The sequence below is a fragment of the Takifugu flavidus genome, chromosome 1 (assembly GCF_003711565.1).
Source record: "Takifugu flavidus isolate HTHZ2018 chromosome 1, ASM371156v2, whole genome shotgun sequence".
NCBI classification, from domain to species: domain Eukaryota; kingdom Metazoa; phylum Chordata; class Actinopteri; order Tetraodontiformes; family Tetraodontidae; genus Takifugu; species Takifugu flavidus.
In genome coordinates this window covers 2163621-2176312 of record NC_079520.1, presented here as the reverse complement: position 1 = coordinate 2176312, position 12692 = coordinate 2163621, and the positions used below count along the sequence as shown (strand labels likewise).

Below are 12692 nucleotides of genomic sequence, written 5' to 3'. Positions count from 1 at the left end.
ATGGTTGTAATCTAACCAGCGCTTGACAAAAATTGCTACAATTTATTTATTTTTTAATGTTCCTGGCTGCTGGCATCTCTTTCCGTCATTTCCAGGATACAGCTTGTTCCATGACTTGTTCCTGCGTCTGATTTTACTTGATGATTGTGTTATTCTCAGCCTCTTGTTGGATGATTTAGGCATAAATCAGCCAAACCTCTATTATTTAGGCATTCATTACATTTGCTGCAAGCGAGAGCATGACTCCACCACCGCAGCCGCTTTAAAAGGGATTGTTTGTGACAATGCATTCTAGCTCATTATGAAAATTAAACGTGTGTAGGCGACCGCACGCTTCTGCCAATTAAACCGGAGAGAAAAGAGGCAGAAATTGAGCAGGAGGAGGATTAAGACAGTCGGTGGAGGTCTGTGGTCCTCTGGAGGGCTCCTTCAGGCAACGTCTATGCATCGTTTAGAATGCGTTTAGTCTCGGGTCCGTATTAAAAACCACAGCGGTGACATCGTGATGGCTGCGGGCGCTTTGCTCGCTGATGCACGGAGACCTGAAATTATGTGAAGTGAAATGACCTGGCCTGGATCCAGCAGGACCCCCCCCCCCCTCCTCCCTGCTGACAACACTGGTGATTCTGAGGACGGGGGACAGGACGAGTCCTCTGCTGTGTGTGTGTGTGTGTGTGTGTGTGTGTGTGTGTGTGTGTGTGTGTGTGTGTGTGTGTGTGAGTGTGTGTGTGTGGTCGCTGTGATCGACCGTGCTGCTCCAGCCTCCAGTGACACCCAGACGATCAGCAGGCACAAGGATGTGACAGACAATAAAAGGCCTCTCCAGCGCCCCTCCTCTTCCTGTTCTGTCCGTCTCTGCTTCCTTCTCTTCCTGTTCTGTCCGTCTCTGCTTCCTCCTCTTCCTGTTCTGTCCGTCTCTGCTTCCTCCTCTTCCTGTTCTGTCCGTCTCTGCTTCCTCCTCTTCCTGTTCTGTCCGTCTCTGCTTCCTCCTCTCTTCCTGTTCTGTCCGTCTCTGCTTCCTCCTCTTCCTGTTCTGTCCGTCTCTGCTTCCTCCTCTTCCTGTTCTGTCCGTCTCTGCTTCCTCCTCTTCCTGTTCTGTCCGTCTCTGCTTCCTCCTCTCCTCCTGTTCTGTCCGTCTCTGCTTCCTCCTCTTCCTGTTCTGTCCGTCTCTCTGCTTCCTCCTCTTCCTGTTCTGTGTCCGTCTCTGCTTCCTCCTCTTCCTGTTCTGTCCGTCTCTGCTTCCTCCTCTTCCTGTTCTGTCCGTCTCTGCTTCCTCCTCTTCCTGTTCTGTCCATCTCTGCTTGCTTCTCTTCGTACTCCAGATGTGGAAGCACCGTTGGAGCCTTTCCTCCCTACACCTCAGCCTCTTTCCAAACCCCTCGTTGCATCTCTAAATAGGAGGAAGGAAATCGTCGTGCCCCAGATTTCTAGAGTTTGAACCTGGTGCCCTCAGAGGTTGACCTTTGACCTGGGCGTGAGATTGCTGATTCATTCTTCTTATCAACACTTTAGTATCTCAGGTTTTTTGGAACAAGCCTGCTATTGTGGTCTATTTAGGAAGTAAAGCTAATCAGTGATAGAACCTATCGTTCAGTTCTCCTCACATTCGACCCTCTTTATCTTTTCTGTTCATTGATACGTTTTTTTTTCCAAATGCATATTTCTGACCCAATTCCAAAACCCCACAAGGGAAACGTAGCTGGAAGATGAAGGGATATAAAATCCTTATGAGTGGATTTAGATGCTAATTCTTTGTCTTCTCTAAAACTCAGATTATTCTCAGGGTTATTCAAGCAGGAATAAAATAAAGTCGCCGTTAAAGCTGACGTGTCATTGAAGAGTTCTCACTCCGGCCTGATTCAATCTCACTAATCTTTGATCGGGCGGAGAGGCGACCGGGAGATGGAAGCTTGGATCTCCATTTTGATTAGGCTGTAAAGTTTTATTCTCCTCTCTGATGGAAGGGGGATTAATTATGCATGCCTTCCTCTTGTTGCTTTTTTCTGCTATCTTTTTAACGGCGGAGGTAAACTTGAACTTTTCCTTTGTTGCGGGACGCGAACGTGCTGGAAGGTCCCGACAGAGACGATGGTCCGTTCTGCAGATTAATCTTGACTGAGGTGTTTCAGTTTGAGGAGTCGTAAAACGAACGGTGCAGATGATGGACGAGTCTGGGCCTCAACAGTGAATGACTCCATCAAACCTTCTGACCGTCCACCTGCTGCCTTCCAGCAACTCAATAAAAGGCAGGTTGTAACCTGCCACTCCCTTTTCTTTAGTTACAGCCACTCACCTCAGTTATTAACGTCAGGTTCATCACTTCCAAGGATGGATTTATGCTAGCTTGTATGCTAAATGGTTCAATTTCCATCTTCTGTGTCACTTCTGCTCTCTTTTCCTCACTAGTGTTTACTATCGTTAACCTACTAACACGTGCGCTGATTAAAACTAGACGCGACCCTGCCGCCATCATCCGACCCCACCCAGGAGCTCAGCTATCCATTCCAAAACGAGCCCCCACCTCCCTCCAACACCCCAACAACGGTCCAGTCGTTGTCTTTAATATACGGTGAATCCCAACCAAAGGGTGTTTGTGTTATATATAAAGTGGGAAGAGCAGCAGCCTGGCTCGAAGCGCTTGGCACGGCGCAGCTGTTTGACTGGTCAGCAGATGCTGTTATAATGTGAATTAGCCATAAAGAGTGAGAGGACGGAGCAGCACTGCAGCAGGAAGCATATTCCATAGTTGGGTGTCCATCCGCCTCTCAAGGGTGATTCTACAGGGTAAAGTGCTATATTCTAAGTTATTTAGTAGTTATTTAGGATAAGGAAACGCATGATAATAAAGTTAGGTTCGAGTGGATGAAGCCTTTTAAGCCGCTGGGAGTATGACAGGTTGAAAGGTCAAATCATCTGCTGATTCCTCCTCCTGTCTGCATGCAGAGCGTCTCTGTTGCTAACGCTTTCTCTCCGCTGTAATTCGAAGGCTTAATGCACATTATGTATTCAGCTGATGCAAACATTGCACTCAATTATGCGCCTATAATTAACTTAGTGGCTGGTTTAAAAGCATATGAGCTGTGCAGCGGCGGGCTGGAGACGTGAGCCGGCCACTTACTTTACTGCAGCTGCAGAAAATGAGACGCAAAATATAGGTTTTGTGAAGGACTTCTGAAGAGGAGCTCTATTTTCTCCATTTGCACGGTGCACCCTTCCTCTTTTGTTCCTCCTCCTCAGCTCCCACTGCTTTTCCTTCCCCTCTAATGTCGGTGGTGCCGCTACTTACTGGACCTCCTCCCTCCGTTGCCTTTGGCCACCAGGGAAAAAAAAGGAAATGCTCATTTTATTCCCTGTAGTTTATCCGTAAGGCTGTTGCAATAAATATGGATGTAAACAGAAAAGGTTGGTCCGCACCTTGAATTGTTGATGTTCTCCTCAAAGGGAGGAAGCACTTCAGAACCGCTCAGTCCTGCTGTGCTCGTGAGCGAGTCAGCGGCTTTGGCCCGTCCACGTGCACGCGCGTGCCTTCATGACGCAGCTACTCTCAGGGATGTGAGATAGAGGAGGTGTGTTTGGGATAATGAGGGTTTGCGCGCGCACGCTCGGGGATGATCTCACCGAGCATTTTCAGGATTAGAGACGAGGAGCTTCCAGCGTTCTGGTGCTGGACTGGACTTTAGCTGGAGGCTGAAACGGTGATTTCTTATTGTTTACGGCGCCATAAATGTTGCCGTCAGGAATATTTCTGGGTCAATCCCGATGTTGCCTGTTTCAGCAGGAGCGGCTGGCACGTCCACGGAGCCTTGGCAGCGGTTCCCCCTCAGAATCCCGATGCAGATAGCGGGACCACATCAGGGACCGGCTGCTAAATTATCATTCATTTACATTCACTTTGCTGGGGGGCTGATTAATGCAGTTATGGCTGAAGACAACACCTGCTGGTCAGCCCTATATTTAACTCTGTCTCCCAGAATGCTGATCAGGATAAATACAGCCCATCATATCAAGTTCTCCGAGTCTGTTGATGACACCAACAGACAATAAACTCGTCTGCTTTCCGATGGGTTTCATATGTTGTGTCAGGCTGCAGAAGCCTCCCTCTGCACCACATTTTCTGCACGTTTGTGCCAGTGGGAGGAAAATGGATCCAGATTCCGTCCTGATTGCCAAAAACGGTCGCTCGCAGGCGTCTTCTCACTGATGAGATGAGACAATCGCAGCTACGAGCCTGGAATGGAGCCGCCAGAACCACATCACCAGCGATAAAAAAGTGTCTATTAACGCACTTCAGGGTGCTTCTGTGAGGGCGAGGAACATTTTAAAGATTGTATCGTGATCGTTTTACATTTCCCCCAAAACCCAGTTAGTTTTCAGGACCCAGTGGGTCAAGTTGTGAATGGTGTTCATGTAAAACTGGGATTCAAATGGAAAATATAGCATGTTCCCGTCATCTGTGCTACTGGTGGCCAGATGTGATGCTGGTGAGGACAAGGTCACCTGTGAGGGGCCCTCCCCAGGGGGTCGCTTCCTAAAAAGGTTAAAAGCACCTTAAACAGTCGATCCGTTCATGGTTGCGGATCTCTGTCACGTAGCTGCAGAGCCAGAGAAACGCTACATTAGCTAATAAAGGTCTTAACTGATGCTAACAAGACGGGATCTTCATGCGTGATGTTTGTCCTGCATGTATCTCTTTAAACAATAAGGAAGTTGCATAGCTCCGCCCCCTCCTCAGCGCTTAATGTCCGGTAAAGCACAGAACCTCTCAATGTGTCCTCGTCCGTCTCTCCCCTGCAGTAACTGAGATGTCTCCTACCCTGGAGATCGATGTCTCCGGGACCGGCGAGGTCAGGTCAGGGGTCGGCCTGAATATAAACAGGTGTCAAGTGCTATGATGAAAAGCCGAGGACACATGAAACTGGGAGGGAAGCCACCCCAGCCGGGTCGGAGCAGAACAATAAGAATAATGGATGACTTGGCCTGGCTGGGACTGTCTCAGGTTGTTCAGGTTGGGCTGTAAGGAAGCAGAATGTATGTGTAACCGTGGTTACCACAATGGCCAGGCTGGAATGGGATGTATTATTAACTGGTTGGACTGAGTGAAAATGACGGAATAGTGGGAAACTGCAGGAAAACCCTTCGCGAGTGTCCTGCTTTTGAGTTTAGTTCTCGTCTCGTTCGCTTTGAAGCCGTCAGTTTCAGGCTGGATTCGTCGCAGCGATTTCAGGATTGAACGTGAGCGTGAACTCCTTCCTGCTTCAGGCTCCTTACAGGTCAAGAGGCATCGTGTTCTCTCCCAGAAGTGTTGACAGAATTTATCAATTTTGAGCGACGAGAGAGAAAAAAAGGATATTTTTACCTGTTTCTGTCGGTCTGGCGCCTTTTCTGAGGTGTTCAGAAAGCATGCAGGTGTACAACACAAGTTCTGATGGTGGAGCTCTTCTCCTCTGGTCCTGAGAGTTAAAGACAAGACCATGAAGGGGTTCCTGGACTCAGCTGAGCTCAGAGGTCCCCCCTGTGAACGCAAAGTGACTTTGTGGTGTGGAAACAGGAAGTGACCTTGCAGAGTTCTCAGATTAGATCATTCCTGACGCGCTCCAGATGATTTGTGAGGGTGCTTCCAGCAGATCTTAGCACAGGAGAGGACACATGCTGATACAGAGGAATAAATAAATGTCCGATGTCCGTCCCAAATTCAAGCGGACCCGTTTGAGACAGAAACAGGAAGGATTTATTGTCCACGAGCAATCGCGCTGATGGACGACTGCAGTCGGTCTCCATCGTTTGCTGACGACGTTTCTCTGGTTATTTTTCCAGGTCTCAGCTTGTTTTCCTTCAATAACAATAACTTGAGCTTAATTAGGCGAGAGTTGAATAATCGCAGGTGCAAACGTCTTGGCGACGAGAGAGAAGGTTTGAAAGAGACGATCTCAGCATCGCTCGAATCTGCTGGGAGGTTCAGAAAAAAGGGGCAAATAAAGTTACAAAAGTCTGCGATAAAGTTTTTATTGGACAGTCGAGGCGGGAAGGGAGGGTGCCGGCGTAACTTTATCGCCCACATCCTCGCACGGCGCCGCCTTCAGGAGCGCTCGGACGGGCAGCAGAACCGCTGATGACATCACATTCTTCTCTAAAACTGTAATAAACCTGTTAATAACAAGTCCAAGAACAAGAAACGCCGCAGAAACCGTGAAGTTCTGTTGTAATAAACGTGTTATCTGTGTTAGCAACACGTTAAATGTCACATGGTCGTCAGGTATGTTAAAGTATGTTAGCCTGTTAAAGTTTACAGATGTCAGCGACGGTTACCTTGGCAGTGTGTGTGTGTGTGTGTGTGTGTGTGTGTGTGTGTGTGTGTGTGTGAGACTGAGCAGTTTATGAGAATTCTCCCCCCTCGTGCTGAAGTGAATAAAGCCTGATCCCACACTGACATGGGAGATTATGGCGGCTGGTTTTGTGTGCGCGGTCACTTCCTGCTGTTCAGCGCTAAATTCTCAGCTTAGCTCCATAGAAAATCCTCTTTGCTGCATTTGTCTACCTGTCTTTGTGGCTGCCGGGGCCGCGGCGCTGAGCCGCAGACTCAGGAAGTTGGAAAAGCTTCTCAAACTTCTCTGAGTTACGCAGAAATGGCTTTAATTGATTTGCAGGCTTTAATATTCATGGTTATTATTTCCTTTCTGTCAGGTTTTTCAACGTACAACTTTGCAGCATTGTGCAACCAGAATGGACTTAACTTCAAAATAATCATTGTATTAGTGCTTAACTCTAAAGATACCAGGATTTAAACCTTTATCTCCTCATATTTTACTTTAAATTCATAAAAAGAAGCCGAGGTCTGAGATTAAAATCCCAATATTCAGGATGCAGATGTAATAAATGGTTATTAATAGCTGTAGCAGAATGGACACACAGTTGGCTCTAACATCTAGTTGGATTAAAGTTTTAGGTCACAACAAGTGTCCATACCATAATACACAGCAGAGTCGCTCTCGCCTAAATTTACACTCACCGTTATTGACGATGATCAACAACCATCGATCCTTCTGGGTGAAAGTGGAGGAAACAGCAGCTGTATTCCGGCACCAGAAGCGCCTCCTTCCCGTTGCCGTAGAAACCAAGCGGCGCTATTTGCTCCAATTTGCTGCGCGGTAGCGAGATCAAAAGGCTGAGAGCAAAAGTGGCTTCTGCACATTAGCATCAGCGTTTGATGCCCGGCTCATTTGCATCTATAGTCTCACTGACGCAGCTCCACTCGTGTCTTTCATTAAAAGTTCACTTTTTGGATTCGTGAGAAGTCAAACCCCCCCCCCCCCCACTCCCCCCACACACTCCACACACTCCCCCCCCCCCCCCACCACACTAGCCCCCCCCCCCCCCAGTTACAGGTGAAGTAGAGACCTTTATCCTTTGTGGCTGGATTTTAACAGCACTGGTGCTTTTTCTGTCCTTGAGCCCTGTTGAAAGTTTTGCTCTGTTGTTGGCGTTTCAGACCTTTTCTCCATCTGAAGGCATCTGTCTTAAATGCCACCCCCCCATCCCCCCCCCCCCAGCCCCCCCCATTGATACGCTGCCGGTTTATTTATTAGAGCGCCGGCAGTCCTTTGTGGCCCGTCAGAAGGAGGCAGGCGGCTCTATAGTCAGAAAACTCACCCCCCCTCCTCGTGTCTCTCCTCTTCCTCCAGAAGTGGTTTGAGAGGGACAGACGGCCCCGCCAGCCCGCGCCCCCCACCCCCCCCCACCCCAGTGATGCTTGGCTGGTGAGTACGCCATCTTATTTTCTTCTTCACAACTTTTCATGCTACCTTCTGTCATCTCTTTTGTTAAATTTCTACCTGTATTTTCTACTTTTCTAACGTCTGAAACTGGGTATCGGCAGCGTGACGAGGGGGGGTTAGGGTTGGGGGGGGCTCTTTTATTCTCACTATTCTGTCTAAAACTCTGTGGCCTTTGTACTGAAGGCACGGCCGCCCTTTGGGGGTGAAAGCCTTTTATTCGGAGGGAGTGAAGTGATTTGAAAGGCAGCAGCGAGGGTATGGCAGCGAAGGCGGAAGGACCAGCAGAGGACGGGTGGGGGGGGTGGGGTGGGGGGGGCACTAATGGACGAGCCTCCCTCCCTGCATGTATAAATCAATGAATCACTCCGATGTGACACAAGCGCACATCACATCAGCTCGGCCGGTGCTCATTTGCATACGTTTCTGGCATAAATAAGGTTACCGCACGCGGAGGAGGGAACCTGAGTGGCTCCGCGGTCCGAAATGATAAACACCTTCATTAAAAAGCCCTTATTTTCCAACACCGGCTTGTTTTTCCTCTCGCCGGCCCGGTCTCAGATTGCTTTTTCTTATTGGACTGTGACATTTAAGGGCCACATTTGGGGAGCGATCCTTGAGGTCCGCCGGACCAGAACCTCTGACTCGTTGCTGCTCGTCGAAACCTGTTGCAGCCTCTCATCGGCGGTGCACCGGCTTTGTCTCCGCTCGGGTCCCTCCGGGAGCCTCCTTCAGGAGACCGGGGGCCTCCTTCAGGAGACCGGGGGCCTCCGGCGGCGGCTGGCGTGTTGCGGTTGTTTGCTGATATTTAGTTTAGCCTGACAAAACACCGGAAGAAAACAAGCTCCTTTCAGCCCAATGAGAGAGGGAAGGAGGACCGAGAGTGAGAGGGAAACCAGGGAAGAAAAGGGGGGGCCAGGGGACTCATCCCTGGATTGGGATCCTCTTTAGAGGTTTCTGTTCGTGGCCTCTAGGGCAGAATTAAGTGAGTGTCATTATCCCTGGCAAATGACCACGCCGCCTTTGTGGCGCAGCTATGGTACATTACGGCGCCTTCAAACGTGGCCGGGCCGTGCCTATTCAGCTCACAAAGAGAGGGGGCCCCTGGCAGATCTTTGGCCCGGCTCACACAGGAGCCATTCACACCCCGTCAGGGGGGGTGGTGATGGTGATGGAGGGGGGCTGTGGAGATGAGTAAAAACCACCGCGGCCAAGGCCGATGTGACACATCCTTAAGACGCCGTGCCAGAGAGCCACGTCACCGCCCGTCCTGATCCCGAGCGGAATCCCAGATTCGGTTAATCACGCCGACGTTTGGATGATGTCACTCGCCGGACTAATTGCTAATTAGCCACCTAGCAGCAAATCATCGGCTTGCTGCTAATTAGCTTGTTTCCCCAACAGTTTTTAATGTTTCCCTGGAGTAAACGGGCTGCCCTGAATTTCAAGGCTGTGCATCAGCCGAGAGATGTCACGACCCCCCCGAGAGAAGGGAAAAGGAAAGTCCACGCCTTCGCTCGGTCAGCTGCGTTACCTGGTAGGAGGGAGGAAGAAGACTTCATGTTAGGATTAAGCACAGACACCAAGTTAAAGTGTTTGCTTGGTTTCCAGCTTCGTTCAGGGTTCGTAGAGCTGCTGAACGCCCTGGGTGTCAAAGGTTTCTCCACAGCCTTTTTATTTATCATCTCATCAAGCGGACACTAAACGGCCGACGTCTCCTTCGTTTAGCTTTCTTCCCAAGATAAGTAGCAGCTTTCATTACCTTCCAGCATTGTTCCCCGGTTTTTACCAACTCAGTTCCCCCTCTGCAGGCAGCGAGGAGGCCTTTGTCCAGGGGACGTGGTAGGAACCCAGAGCCTGTAAATCCTGCGCTGATCCTTGGATCATTAAACCGTGAGCGCTCAGTCTTTTGGTTCTTTACCAGCAGGTCTGGGTCCCGGGCTATAATGGAAGCTAACTGGCTAATGATTAGCTGTCTTGTGTAGTTACTCCAGACTTGGAGGCTGAAAACTCTCTGATCTCGCGTCTCTTTCTGGCTGTCTCAACTACTTCTGAACCCCCGCGTGGAGGCACAAACACAGATGCACCTCCTAGACTGGTGTTCGGGTCGGAACTTCACATTGTCTTCAGGGGAAGCTGTTGTGACTCTGCGGCTGCTCGCTTGTGGAATCCTGGCTGCAAATGTGCTTTTTGCTGCTTAATCTTCAGTGAGGATTAGTGGAACTGTGTGTTTTCTAATTATAGACCTGGACTGTGCGCTGGTGGGGTCAGATGCAGCCCAGCAGGCCTGCAGCCAGGGGCTTACTGACCGCTCCACTTGCTCTTTTTGCTTCTGGTTTTGTTTGTTTTTTTTAATCTCTTGATGATCTTCTTCTCTTCTCCGTCTTCCTTTTGTCTCCGGCGACAACAAAGACTTTTCGTTTGACTGGAACCGAATTGAAGCGGCTGTCAAAACAAATCACATTTATATCTGACAGAAAACAAGGACCTTCCTCTCCGAGAGGATCCGGTTCTTCTTTTAACACAACCAGTCGGCATCTTCTTCACATCGAGTCGAGACGTCGCGTACTTGCTGAAACTTAAGCCCTCTGGGAAAGCTCATTATCCATTTCTATTACAAAGGTGTTTCCTGGATGCACAAGCTGGAAATCCTTAATGCAAAGCATGAAACCCATCAGCAGCGTGTGTGTGTGTGTGTGTGTGTGTGTGTGTGTGTGTGTGTGTGTGTGTGTGTGTGTGTGTGTGTGTGTGTTGATCCTGGGCTGCTGCTGTCACTCGTTAGTCCAGTCGGACTTGTTTTAATCATTAATGTGGTCGGAACGGCTCCGTTTGCTCAGGGTATTCCAGTCCGCATCGAGCGTCCATATTTACACAGGGTGTCACAGCCACCTGGGAGGGTTCCACCTGTTCAGGTGTGGTTGAGAGCTCAGCCGCTCACTGAAAGCGACGTTTTTCTATCCGCTAAATGTATTTATGGTCCCACTTTAGGCAGCAGGGACCAATAAACAGCCCAATTCACTCATGTTTGAGTCCATGGGTGCTCACACATGCTGCCCCCCCCCCCCCCCCCCCCCCAACCATTGTTCTGCAGGTTCTGCATCGTTCCAGACGTGTCGCAGCGGTCAACGATGCCGCAGGTGATCAGTGTTTTCGTTTCATATTGCCCGGGTCACGCGGCCACACGGGCCTAACGAGGAATTGTGTCGTGAGACCACACAGCAATTAAAACAGCACACAAGATGCCCCCCCCCCCCCCCCCCCCCAATTACATCACAATGGATTTAATTACGGGCGCGTGTTTAGCAAACCGGCAGCGTCGCACACAACGTCGGGCATCTGTCTCTCTGTCACGTTCGCTGGCGCTCTGGACGCTGATCAGCATCATCCGTGCTGTCAGAGCGGAGCATTATGGGATGGACAGAGAGCAAATGATGCGCTGCAGCCTTCTGTGTGTCTGCCTGTTGGATTTAAACAGTCTCAAAAGGACAAAAGTGTGTGTGTGTGTGGTGTGTGTGTGTGTGTGTGTGTGTGTGTGTGTGTGTGTGTGTGCAGACGTGCAGTGTGTTGGCTTGAGATCCTCTGATCAGGTTATACGCCTGCCGTTGGAACAGCTGATCCTCCTGACCTCCAGAACATCAGCGTCTCTGGTTCTTCTCGGCTTCCCTGAGATGGAGCCTCTCCCTGGTTCTTCTAGGCTTCCCTGAGATGGAGCCTCTCCCTGGTTCTTCTCGGCTTCCCTGAGATGGAGCCTCTCTCTGGTTCTTCTCGGCTTCCCTGAGATGGAGCCTCTCCCTGGTTCTTCTAGGCTTCCCTGAGATGGAGCCTCTCCCTGGTTCTTCTCGGCTTCCCTGAGATAGAGCCTCTCCCTGGTTCTTCTCGGCTTCCTTGAGATGGAGCCTCTCCCTGGTTCTTCTAGGCTTCCCTGAGATGGAGCCTCTCCCTGGTTCTTCTCGGCTTCCCTGAGATGGAGCCTCTCCCTGGTTCTTCTAGGCTTCCCTGAGATGGAGCCTCTCCCTGGTTCTTCTCGGCTTCCCTGAGATGGAGCCTCTCCCTGGTTCTTCTAGGCTTCCCTGAGATGGAGCCTCTCCCTGGTTCTTCTAGGCTTCCCTGAGATGGAGCCTCTCCCTGGTTCTTCTAGGCTTCCCTGAGATGGAGCCTCTCCCTGGTTCTTCTAGGCTTCCCTGAGATGGAGCCTCTCCCTGGTTCTTCTCGGCTTCCCTGAGATGGAGCCTCTCCCTGGTTCTTCTAGGCTTCCCTGAGATGGAGCCTCTCCCTGGTTCTTCTAGGCTTCCCTGAGATGGAGCCTCTCCCTGGTTCTTCTCGGCTTCCCTGAGATGGAGCCTCTCCCTGGTTCTTCTAGGCTTCCCTGAGATGGAGCCTCTCCCTGGTTCTTCTAGCCTTCCCTGAGATGGAGCCTCTCCCTGGTTCTTCTAGGCTTCCCTGAGATGGAGCCTCTCCCTGGTTCTTCTAGGCTTCCCTGAGATGGAGCCTCTCCCTGGTTCTTCTAGCCTTCCCTGAGATGGAGCCTCTCCCTGGTTCTTCTAGGCTTCCCTGAGATGGAGCCTCTCCCTGGTTCTTCTAGGCTTCCCTGAGATGGAGCCTCTCCCTGGTTCTCGCAGGTTTATGATGAGGCCACTTTAGAGCTGTTTCCCCTGCGGAGCTGGGAGCTCTTCTCTCACAGCAAACACCATTTCTGAGATAGATTGGCTACGAGATGGAGAAGATGATGAGAGAGGAGTCCTCCCAGGCGTCTCAGACTCAACAGCAGCACCGTTTAGCTTACAGGATTCTGCAGCAGCCTTTTTGAAGCTATTTGGGTGTTTTCAGATCACATGAGATGAATTTTGCTAACGAGGTAGATCCGAGTCACAGGTCTCGTGTTACTGGAGGGAACATCCGTGCGGACTTTAGATGGCTGATCAC

The 12692-nt window shown here is 50.3% G+C and overlaps 1 protein-coding gene across 6 annotated transcripts in view; it reads left to right on the top strand.

Moving 5' to 3' along the window:
• The window catches only part of sema5ba (sema domain, seven thrombospondin repeats (type 1 and type 1-like), transmembrane domain (TM) and short cytoplasmic domain, (semaphorin) 5Ba), an 87619-nt gene that overhangs the window by 10611 nt on the left and 64316 nt on the right, over positions 1–12692 (top strand). For 4 of the 6 annotated variants that reach the window (XM_057042463.1, XM_057042430.1, XM_057042473.1 and 1 more), the window contains exon 2: positions 7680–7754. The exons of 1 other annotated variant lie outside the window; for it this stretch is intronic. The gene's annotated coding sequence lies outside the window, so the exon portion shown is untranslated. Of the gene's footprint in view, positions 1–7679; positions 7755–9432; positions 9663–12692 lie in introns of those variants that run through there. One more of the 6 variants, XM_057042452.1, reaches the window with a different exon arrangement.